This window comes from Micropterus dolomieu, linkage group LG03, assembly GCF_021292245.1.
Source record: "Micropterus dolomieu isolate WLL.071019.BEF.003 ecotype Adirondacks linkage group LG03, ASM2129224v1, whole genome shotgun sequence".
NCBI classification, from domain to species: Eukaryota; Metazoa; Chordata; class Actinopteri; order Centrarchiformes; family Centrarchidae; genus Micropterus; species Micropterus dolomieu.
This window is the reverse complement of record NC_060152.1, coordinates 18,543,896-18,556,360: the sequence shown is the minus strand read 5'-3', so window position 1 is coordinate 18,556,360 and position 12,465 is coordinate 18,543,896.

The window sequence follows — 12,465 nt, the reverse complement described above, 5'->3', positions numbered from 1 at the left end:
AAGCTTAATGTAAACATGTTGCCTTAGTACGGCTTGTGCTTAAGTTATGCATAATTTAGCAACAACCTTCAATTAAGAGCCGACATCGTGTTTATTTGGTCATCTCCAAAATAGATTAAAAAAATACAATTTGCCCAGATATAAATTAAAAAAACTGTTTCTGATTGCCATCTCTCAAAATAACATTGAGCTCAATTGAAATGAGCACTCTCACTGAACAAAAGTACCTGAAGCCCACTGAGGAAAGGTTGTTCCAGCCAATATTTATAGACATGTGATGAAGAAAAAGATGAAAAGAACGATAGTTGACTCTCCCCAGTCCGTCTGTTTCTTCTCTGGATCTGTATGTCGGATGTAGAGCCTGTGTGTAACTAACCAGAGAAACACACCCAAACAAATCTCTTATGAAACCTGTGCTCAAATGCAATTGCCGCAACAATTTACCAGATAAAGCTGTGGGAAGTTTTATCACATAATAGTAAATTTTTTTTTTAACCTAACCCAAATTCCTTCATTTAATACTGAGTTAATCCTAAAAGCTTCCGCGTAAATAAGATACAATGTGATGCTTGAATTTTGCACCAGTTTCACTAACATTTCTTGTTAAAATTTTCATCACATTATGGACCAAATGTTTTTCTGTTCAGATACTTGGAAGTCAACTTTTAAGAAACATAACAGCATGACAGTGTTGACGAGCTGTATCACATAGGTGGCTGTTGCTGATTAAACATCTAATCTAAAAGTAGGGTGGCAGAAGGGTGTGGGTGTTGTCTACGTCCCGTGATCTGGCCCTGTTTGGTGGGAAGGCTCTGTGTACTGTGTAATGGCTCTCAGGGCCAGTCCTGCTGCCATTTCTAGGAAGGCATCTACAGGGTGGCACAAGCAGGTCTCAGTCTCCACCTGCCTGACAGAGCGCAGACGTCACGCATGGACGCATCTAGGGAGACCCATCTATAGACATGTCACTGTCAGCCGAGACAGACACCAATTTGCCACCATCGTGGGCAGGTGGACACAGCACATCTGACGTATGCGGAGAACATGTTCAAAACTGCCCCGTCAAAATAGAGGATTTCCCCCCCTTGTCTGCTAACACTTCACAATAGCAGTGAAAAATTCAATCCAGCCCATGTTGGATATCTTGTGTGCCTGCCGAGTTCCAGGCCTGAACAAAACGAGAAAGCCCTTGGCTGGATTTTGGGGGCCTAATACAATTCTGCCACCCTGGGCAGCCCAGGTTCTCTTGTTGTGTAAAATAGAGTGTAGGCAACTTTCTGCTCTATGTCTTTATGGCTTCATGCTCAGAGTGACTGGTTGTGAGGGTCTGAGTGCCGTGTTCTTTCAGCAGTCATCGTGTGGTCTCAATCTCTTTATACGTTTCACTGCCAGGCTCCTCTCTACCAGGCCTCCCCAAACTGAGTAATCAGCAGATGTCTTTATAGAGCAGCCCACTTCCACGTGCACACCCTGCATTCTTTGCCAATTTCATTTTGGCAATATATAATTTTTTCTTTTAGATTATTATCATTCTTTCAAGCCCAGCGGCCATGTTGATTTGGTTTTTAATGTGGCCTGAGGTTGCGAATACCGCTTCACTCAGCAGTTTGAATTCATATGCCTGAATGATATATCCCGAGTGTACTTAGGTTAGTCTGTTCTATTATACCACAGACCTGCTGATTTAAACAAACTGATGTGAAGTAATTCAACAGAATCCTTTGACCTTTGTAAAGACAAAGTCAAACCAACTGTGCGGGATTTAGGGCTCACCACACCTGAGTTCCAGTTGTATAATAGTATAAGCTTGCCTGAATTGCTTCATAGACAGATACAAAAACTGTAACAAAAATCCAAATTATGGTGAACTCTCCGTCAGCATAAAATGTATTATAGAATTACGAACAGGAGGCTATATATTTTAGAAAAAAAAAACACATTTCCAGTGCGTCATGTTAACTAGGATGTTTGGTTTCTCTTATGAACAACCTCCACTACATCGGATTGCATCAAAACTAGGATACAAAACAAACAAAGATGAAATTTATTACATGAGACTTTCGTCTTAGTGCGGTACTTAAGTTTAATTCTGAGGAACTTTCATGCTACTTTATACTTCTAGTCCATTACATCTCACAAGGAAATATTGTACTTTTTGTGCCATTAGATTTATCTGCCAACTATAGCTGATAGTTTCTTTTCAGATTACTGTATGATGAGTGTATAAAATGATGCATTATTAAGGAGTAAACTAGGGCATCAACTATCAATGATTTTCATTATTGACTAGTCTGCAGAATATTTGCTTGTTTAATCAATTAACGGTTTAGCCTACGAGCTACAAAAAGTGGTGATGTCCTTAAATTGCTTGTTTTATCCGACCAATAGTCCAAAACCAAAACATTTTATTTACTATCATATATGATAAAAACAAGAAGGATAAACTACTTTTACTTTTACTTAAGCAGAATTTTCTGAATTTTCAGAATTGACTTTCACTTGTAAAAATAATTTTTGCGGTGTTATACTATTACTTTTACTTAAGGAAGGGATCTGAATACTTCTCCTACCACTGTTCATATATGTATTTACAAGTGTCTGTGAGTGTGTGTGCGTGTTTGTGTGTATGTAAATCAGAACCAGTTTGCAAAACATCCATTTTTCTGGCTTGAATGTGATAAAAGACAACATCATTCATTATGGGCATGTGGCAGCATGCATTTCCAGAACCAAGAGCACCACCTGCACCATCAGGGCACCAACATGTCAGTGTTCCTTGTCTGTCACCATCTTCAGTATACTGCTACAGAAGGTGGCAGACTTGTTAGGGGTTGGGTACTCGTGAATTGAGCTGTCAAAATTAGCAATGTTTCTGGTCTGTTTAAAAGGCAAAATGGGTCACGCGCTGAGGCAACAGCTAAGACCCAAGAGGAATGCCGTGATGTTCGTCGCTGTGAAATTATTACTGTATCCTATCATATCAAGAAAATGTTTTCAAATGTGTTTTCATTACCATCTGAAATAACCTGGCAGTTATGGCAACTAATTATTTAGTTTGTGTCATATTAAGTCATATGATACTGCTGATACTTCTGTCACTTACTCCTTAATGTCTAACCTGACCTTTGATAGCGATCGTGTTAATGACTCCACAAGTGTACTTTTTATTAATTGACGATTTTGCTATTGTAATGACATGGAGATAGGGAGGTGTGTGTGTGTGTGTGTGTGCGTTTGTGCGTGTGTGGGTGTGCATCTCATGAGTGGTGATGTTAGACTTGTGCACTTGGCAAGCATTATTTTTCACTCCATTTGGTGACAGATTGGGTTTAAATAACATTATATCTTCACATTTGTGACTCACAAGCCTCAGCATTACAAAGTCAGGATGAGGTTTAGCACTTCAGATGAGGATGAAGGAGGACCTGGTCGCCTCACTTCATCTTTTAGTTTATTAGATTCTGCTAGGCCTAATCTGGGACTCAATGGAACAAGCCTTCAACTGTTCTCAATCAATCCGCTGTTCCCCAGCAGAACCCAATCTTTCTCCATCCTATCGATCAAGCCACCGCATATCTGAAGTGTCTTGTGATAATATGGATAGGATGAGATGGCCTGGAACTGTGTACAACCTTACTTAAGACAGCAGCAGACATTTCATTTGAAAGAAGAATTTTCAGATGTTGTAACAACATACAGCAAATTCATCAACACAGGTGGTCAGTGTTTACATGGCTGCTTTACTAGAAAAAATACACAGCCCTACATTGATTATGGCATGTTGCATTGTGGGGTGCTAAGCATTGCTGAATATTTTTTAGCTACCATGCTAACAACGGCGCTACAGTTGACTTTGAATTTTTCATCTGAGATCATAGCAGGGTGCGTCTCCACTCTGAGCCCCAGGTAGGAGTGCATGCATGGGGGAACTTTTTTAATATCGATGCTCCAGGATCGAAAAAGCTCCACCAACGTTAATGTTGCGTTAACTCTGAAGCAGTATACATTACTGACCCCCCCCCCCCCCCATCGCCCCCATCAGCCATGTTTGTTTTTGCTGGTGTTGTGCTATCAAAGGCTAACTGCTTTACAGCACCTCCTGGTGCTCCCCAGGAGGAAACTTTTCCTTTTGGAAAAAAGAATTCAGCCCACAGATTTAAAAGTAATAACAACAGTCTAATGTGTGTGTGTGTGTGTGTGTCTATGTGTGTGTGTGTGTGCACTATGTGTGAATATTTTATTATTTTGTTCTTTCATAATTGAACAAAAATGTTGGCAACTTTTGCTGAAGGGATTCAGCATCTGTCTGACTATGGGGCCTTAAAATAAGATGTGAGGGTTGATGGATTCATTACAGTGTTGTTTGTCCAAAGATGAACTTCTCGCGCTCCCCAGATAACTTCCTGTTGACTATGGTTGCCCTTTATCTTTTTTGGGGCCTAAATCTGACTCTATGGCAGAAGAAGTATTAACTGTGTCGTGTCTTTTTTAAGCAGAATGTGAGGTGTACTTGTTGTCCAAGAAATATACACTAGAATGTGGCCTTACGCTCTATTTTGGCGCACTTGTTCTGTCGTGAGCTGCCTGTCCTCCAAATCCAGGACTTAGTATGAGGTGGGGCACAGAGGAGGGATAAGGGCTGTCACCACTGCTGCAGGGGTGCCCACGCCAGCAGCGCACAGAAACTAATAAAGACGCACACAGGCAGGACCCTGCTGAACAAGCAATGAGACATCACCGTAAACTAGCTGCAGGACGTTGGCAGTAAACTTCCTGGTTATATAATACTGACTCATTTTCTGAAAGGAAGGTTGTAGGTCCCACTGAAGTGTACAGCACAAGTCTACATTCTGAAAAAACAAGTTTTTTTTGTTATTTTAGAATTTTCAAAATAGAAACAATACCGTCAACATTAGCATCACTATGTTGTGTATTCTATGTGTATTTTTTTTTTTTACATTTAGGCACAGTTCTAGTTACTTTACAGTAGTGATGGCAGATGTTGTCTAGCATCAATGCTGGCTGCAAATACATGTTTTTAAAAACATAAGCCGCGCCAAGGGTTATTGAATCTCCTCACTATATCAGTTGCACTTGCTCTTTCAAACTTGCATGTCAGAGTCCTTCAGATAAGCATCAGCTCCAGCAGTACCATGTGCACAGGTCACATATCATGTATGTCATCTTTGCAAATGTTGAGTGACATGCAGCAGATTCTCCCAGAACAAAAAGTGATGCATGGCAGCGCTCGCCTCAGACAAGTTTTGTGATGTGACAGGAAACAGGACAGGGCAGGTAACGCCGTAGACAACAAATTTTCATCCAAAATATACATCAGCAGTAAAAAATAGAGTACTGATAAATAACAAACATGATGGAAGTGTAGCCCAGACATGACTGCATGTCTTCAAATTTGAATGGGAATGTTATGCAGAGACCGAAACATGTCAGTCCATCAATCCTCAAGTAAAAATATAGGTTAAAATGACTTACAGTATTTCAATTTCTGACGATCTTTAAACAGTTGAATTATTTGTTTACTTTACAAAATACATATAATTTAATTTATTTATCTAAATTATACCTTGGAAAAAAGCCGGAATACCAAATAGCAGGACTAACTCATGAAACTAAAATATAAGGTGCATTAATTTGACGGTGTGAAATTGGAGTGTCTTTGAAGAACATCCATAAAAACCTACTCCCTATTTATTTCTCATCAATAGTGGGACTCTGACGTGTCCCTTTTGTACACTAGAATTATGGTCCGGCTCACTTAAGTTACATTTAAAGAAATATGTGACCAGAACCTTCAGGTGAATCAATTTAGCTCGACAAAATAAAAGTGAGGCCTCTGTGATATAAGCAGGCCTCCCGCTTCTTTGAATGCATATTGTATTCACAGTGTTCTCAGTCATCATCATCATCATCATCATCATCATCATCATCATCAGATGATCAACATCCTTTGTATTCTGTTTGGCACCAAAACAAAATGCATAAACACATATTTTATCACTCCCTTTTACTAAACGATATGATTGTGAAAAAAAATTTATTTTGAAACTTTAAAATGTATTTCTGTCATAAGGAAAACATCAAAATAAGACCAGTGTATTAAAGCGAATGGTCAAATGTTATTCGATGTTGAACTTTTATTTGTCCGAGTAAGTAGTAACCGTTGATTTTATAATGTACGTAAAATTGAAGTAAGACAACTAAAATTTTATATTGTTACTGTAATTTAAATCTACGGTTGTAGGGTATTTTTTATTATTTAATTTAATTTTAGTTTTTGTCAGAAATAAACTTGAAAATTTATTCAGTATATAGACGTGGATTAAAAACTAGACTAAAAAAAGACTACTCAAAATAAACGCGAAAATAAAAAGCGTGAAATATTTACAACGTTTTCATTTAAAATACACATACACAAATGTAATATTAGCATACTGATAAAATGGAAAAACAGGACTCATTTTGTTTTAAATTTGGTCGTAAAAAAACATTGCTACATTTAAATAGTGTTACACGGTGAGCACAAGTGTCTTGAAATCTTTATTAATTTTCATTAAGTGTGCATGAACTTGGTTTTGACCTCTTATACACAGCCAAATACTTTTAACTAATAGAAAATGTTATAAATGGACATAATAGTTTTTATCAAAATTTCAGCAGATGGAGAAAAGAAAGTTATGTGAGCATTGTTAAAGTTTTCCAGCTTTTGTCAGACAAATGGCATCTGAAAGAACAATCTGAAAGTGATTATGCTACTTTGTGTTAGTTTAGCTGTTTGTTGAAGAAGCCATCTGTTTGTGCATTTCTTTGTAATTCTTTTTAATTGTTTTTACATTTGCAAAACTTCACGCGCATCATCAAAAGACAATGAAATTCATTAGGACTCTATTTCAAGGTGGCATCTAACTGGGAGAAGATTCTTTTATTTCAAGTCTTTTTATTTCTTCAAGGGAAATTGTCTAGAATAGGAGGCTCTCATCATAATCTAATAATATGCGATGATAAATAAGAACCAGAGTTTTTGATCAAAAACTGAGTCAAATCAGATGTTTCTCTTAGATTGAAATGTGAAACTTCTCTCAGTTTGCAGAATGAAAAGCCACCATCTGTTTTTCGTATGTTCATGTAGATAGGACATTGAACTGTCACCAGAGTCCCTCCTACTTATCAGGACACTTAGCAACAACATAAATCAATTCCTTATGAATATTTTGTAATGTATTTACATCAGAAGGTCAAGTGCGACACAATAAACATTTGCTTATTAATTAAAATCATTTTATTTAAGCTAACTGCTACAACGTCACTGTGACATTTTATTTTACCAGTGATATGATTACAACATTAATATAAAGTAGTGGTTTAAACAGATAAAATACTCATTTTAATTACTAATTACATTACATATAAGTTTTTCCTTTCTTCTTTCTTTCTTTCTTTCTTTCTTTCTTTCTTTCCAGAGAAACTGTCAAAGAAACTTTAGACATTATGGAGCATAGTGAAAAACCTCAAATATATTCACCTCCATAATCTACACTTTAAAATCTGAGATCAGTGGGAAAGTATACTGTGAGAGAAAGTTACCGTGTCTTATCCTTTAAATCTCGATTACAAAGAAAACTATCTCTCACATGATTTTCCAAAGTTAACGCATAGGGGGTGAAAAAAGGATAAAAAATGTGAAGAATTTCCTTGTGTCATACTATAAAGGCTTTCAACTGCAAAGACTCAAACAGACTTTCATATGAAGCTGTCACATTTTACTCATCTCATAACTCACAATTCTGGCTGAAAATATTTACATAGTCAGTCGTTCTAATACTGAAGCCTATGTGCTGTTATGTTATTTACTCAATTTTTTTTAAATTGTAAACAATCTCATGCTAAGAAAACCAAATTATTGAATGGATCGCTTGAATGATACAGCACATTCTGTATATCTGAAACAAAATGTATTAGAGCAGGCAAAATGACTATTTAGCTGCTCAAACAAACTAGACAAACTGTGTTGTGCGCTTTAATACTGTGAAAAGTCGACTATGAACGTGCTGCTTTCAAACAGCATTCAAAGAGTACTAGCTCCATCTTCTTCCTCCCCTGTTAGCTTAGCAACAGCAGCCATTTTGTCTGCATTTGCATTGGTCCAAATGTCTTTCTCAGGTCGTGCCGCTTTTCTTTGACATTCTGGTCAGGAAATGGTAACACAAGTTTCAAGACATTTTGCTGGAACGAGATTCCTTAATTTTTGCCTTTAACCAATCTACATGGTGTAAAAAGTGGATTATATCAGGCATGCAAGGTGCATGTTCAGAGCAGAAATGCTTTCATTTCCTGCTCAGATTGTACCACAGTGTTTAGCATTAACCACATAAGACACAGTCGTGTGCATGTACAGTGCGGGTGCACACCGCACACACACACACACAAAAAATAGGATGAGCTGATCCCTTCCTTAGAGTCTGCGTCAACCACCCGCTGCTCCCACCGCCACACTACGTAGACAACCAACCACGGGATGTATAAACCCAGCTGTTCAGAGGTCACCTTGGCTTGTTTACTTAAATGGAGTGGATGCACAGTGGCAGAGTTGTTCACCACCATCCACAACAGCTCACCTATCAACACGTGTTCCACACTCAACTCTTACTGGATCCTTAGTCACGCTTTATGGGTAAGTAGCACAATCTGTACTTTTTACCCAAGTCAGCTGGACTATATAGGAAAAACTGTGATGGACAGACCTGCTGAAGACAGCTCTCTCTTATGTCTTTCAACTCTTTGAAAAATCAGTAATTTACAGTCACGTCATCAATTAGTTATCGTTCTACCAATTAGCGTCTTCCTTTTCAACTTTGCCAGAATAATTCACTGGAAATCAATACATTTTTAATCACAGTAGTAGTTGGCGTGGGCTGCCAGGAGACACACTTGTAAAACACTTAAACAGAAATACATATTGTATATCACAGAGATGGACAATTTCATGCACTTTTCCAAATCACTGCACAGCTGATGAAAATGGCGAAGCGAACACACAAAGATCAACGGAATAAAAGCAGAATTAACAACTAAAACATGCTAAAGTGTCATCTGTCTCTGCATTTCAGAGGTCCATGGGTCTGTTATCAGTTCACAGGCCGAGCCACCAATCCTGAAGACTATGACATGATTATACGGACCAGGTACTAGACTACTTACTTTATCTTGTCGCAGACAGATCTGCACACACTCACACTCACACACACACACGCCAACACAGACACTCACCTCTGCACTCCTGAAACACACCACTATGGAAACACTGGAGCATCGTCTGATTCTGGTAAGGTCCAAAGTGTCCACATTATTGGCACAGAGGGGTAAAAAGACTGTCTGGGAGGGAGGCCCAGAGACTGGGCTTTCTGTTTTTCAAGAGAGCTGCCCTGACCACCCTGGTCAATATAGGAGAGCAAATCCTTTTCAGGTTGAGAGTATGACACGGGACTGCCACATAAATCAGTGCAGGCCCAGCCCGGCACAGGCTGGGAACGCCATGGGAGTGGTAGGCGGCTCTACGGTGAGGTTTTTGGGGAAGGATTATGGATTGAGACATACAGCTGGGAGGCTAAAGTTACACTTTTCATTACCACTTCGAGGGGGTCTTGGCTGCCTGGAAGCCAGTCAGATTTGTGAAGACCTCTTTCTCCCCCTGGAATGGTTGTAATTCTGCAGGCGCATTCTTCACCTGAGGACAATTGTTTTTGATATGGCAAAAACAATTTGGCAAAATGCGATGGGAAATATAGTTTTTTCTTTCTTCTTTCTTTTTTTTGCCAATGGAAGAATGAAAAAATAAAGAAAAAGGAGTGGGTATTGTGAAAAGTCCTCATTCACCAAAAGACCGGAGTAAAGAGAGAGCAGTATGCCCCCTTCTGGCTCTTTTCTTCTCTCCCTCTTTTCTTCTCCTTTTTCCCTGGCGTCTGGAGATGTGAAGAAATGTCTTTTGATCAGCTCTGACAGAGCCTGGGCCATGTGAAGAGGGTGGCTAGCGGGACTCTGCCAATCCATGCAAGGCAAAAATGTTCCTAATAAGAGAGTAATAAGCTAAGGAGTGCTGGGTGTCTGTCTGATCCACATTCTGGGTACTGTTTGTGCCAGCACACCCAATGCCTTCTGACGTGTACCCGAGTCTCATCAGGCTTTGGACTGTTTGCCAGGTCGCTGCATTTCACCTGGCCTGTCCCATATGCTCTCACCAATGGTGCAATAGTCCGAAATTTTAAAAAACCTTGTCGGCACAACGAAATTGAAAGTAGGTGTAATTCTATTTCTGATTATATACACATTCCAGGATTGCCAATATACAGAATGTACAATATTTTTTGTGTTTGCTTTGCTGAAAATATATGGGAGTTGGTTTTGGGCTAAGTAAATTTCTCTCACCTTGCCCAAACAACCTGGGCTATTTCCACAACTGACTGCTTCCATTGTATGTGTGGGTTTGAAGTGGTCACATATCAAAGGGCTCTGTCTCTGCAGGGTGGATTCTCTGGTACTCTGTACAGCACAACAAGGAGATAGTTACCTCTCACAGCTTCTCACTGCAGCATCCCAGCCCAAATAAAAACATCACCTCCACTGCAGGGGGAGGAGGACAACAGCACAGCTGCCAACCCCCTCTCTTTTTCTAACCCAGCAGCAGCACCAGCCAAGTCCACAGTGCTGCGGGGCATCCCAGGCATGAACAGGTGCTGTGTTGGAAGAGTTGGGACTGGTCTTAGGCCTGTCTCTGGGCCTGTGCTAAGTGCTGGATGTGTGAGGGCTGGTGAGGACTGGCTGGCTAGACTTTAATGGTGTGTTGGTGAGTCCTGGGCTCAGTGCTGGTAATTATGGTGGGGAGAAGGCGATTAGGCAGTGCTGAGCAGCCCAGCGAGGGGGACGGGCCCACGCCCAGCAGGGAGGGGAGTCCTGCCACGGGAGGGACCAATCAAGTGTAAAGCAGAGCACAGACCCTGGGCCTTGATTCAGTGGGAAAAGGCTTGGCCACTGGTTCAGAGCGCCGCAACTTTCACGGATTAGAAGAAACACTATTCTGAAGACTGAAAGGGGGAACACAGCACGGAGGCAGCATCAATGAATGCGTGCACGCACACAAACACACAGTCACACAGTCTCTCTCTCTTTCTTTTTCTCTCTCTCTCTCACACACAAAACCCACCAACAGCTGGGAGGAGGGCTACAGCCATTGCCATATTACCATAGCAACGGCATATCTCACATTTGAGCCCAAATGAAGACACTTTGGGCTGCAACCAGGATATTTATTCCTCCAGTTAATGGAAATATTTTAATCGTTTCTGTCCATGCTTGTAGAACGCTTTCCCCCTGACTGAGTTAATGAGCTGCAATTGGAGGTGCTTGGTGCATCAGACAAGCATCTTGTCATTTTGCAAATTACATGATATCTACGCTGCAAATTCAACGCGTATTTACGTGGCAAAGGGGCTTCCATATCTGCTGTGAAGACTTTTTGGTTAATCTTCGTTACTTCCTTAGGTTCACTGTGGAATTTAGTGCAAACAAATGGATCACACATGAGAGAAGCAGCACTTTCAAGTAAAGTGATTGCCGTTTGCTCAAATTAAACAATTTTTGCTGTTCAGTGCCTTTAGTAGGTCCAACAACTTTGAAGAATAAGTGCTCCACATGCATTAGATCTTTTCATCCATTTGGTTTTAAATGTAATTCTTGATGCAGATAAGAAACTGGAGAGCTGATAAATAGTGGGGTTGGGTACTCTATGGAAAAAGGGCCACAGTCATGATGACGTGACTAGAAATTATTACTTAAATATGAGTTTTAAGAAACCTTTTGGTATGAAAGGTTTGTAAGTGGTGCAAATTGATTCAGATCCACTTTCAAGGAGCACTTATCTAGAAACCTTCCTTTAACACTGTTCATACAACAAACACACCATTTGCAATCATTGTGTTAGCATCTAAAATTACACCCGTATACTGTATGCTGACTTAGATAAGAGAGTGTATTTGCAATAAAAAAAACCAAAGTGTAACTATCACTATAAACATCTGGCCCCGGCTGCTGTTGTTGAAGGATACATTGGAGGCTTTTAGCAAGCATGACAATGTCTTCGGTTTTTGGTGACTGTTTTGGTTCAGTTTTGTCCTCATTTTGCAAAAAGAGTAAACACGTAAATGGTGACGTTGATTTGTTTCTAGATGGATTTGGGGTAGAGAGCTCAAGTTCTATTCTATTCTGTTTAATGGCATCTCTTCCCCAGACAGCCTGTCTGTGTGTGTGTGTGTGTGTGTGTGTGTGTGTGTGTGTGTGTGTGTGTGTGTGTATGTGTGATTTAGCATTCTTTGAGATGAGTAGAGTATGCCTGTATCCAGGGGCCTCCCCCACCTCACCACCCCCACCCCCCATTCCGTGCTTACTTTGGGTACT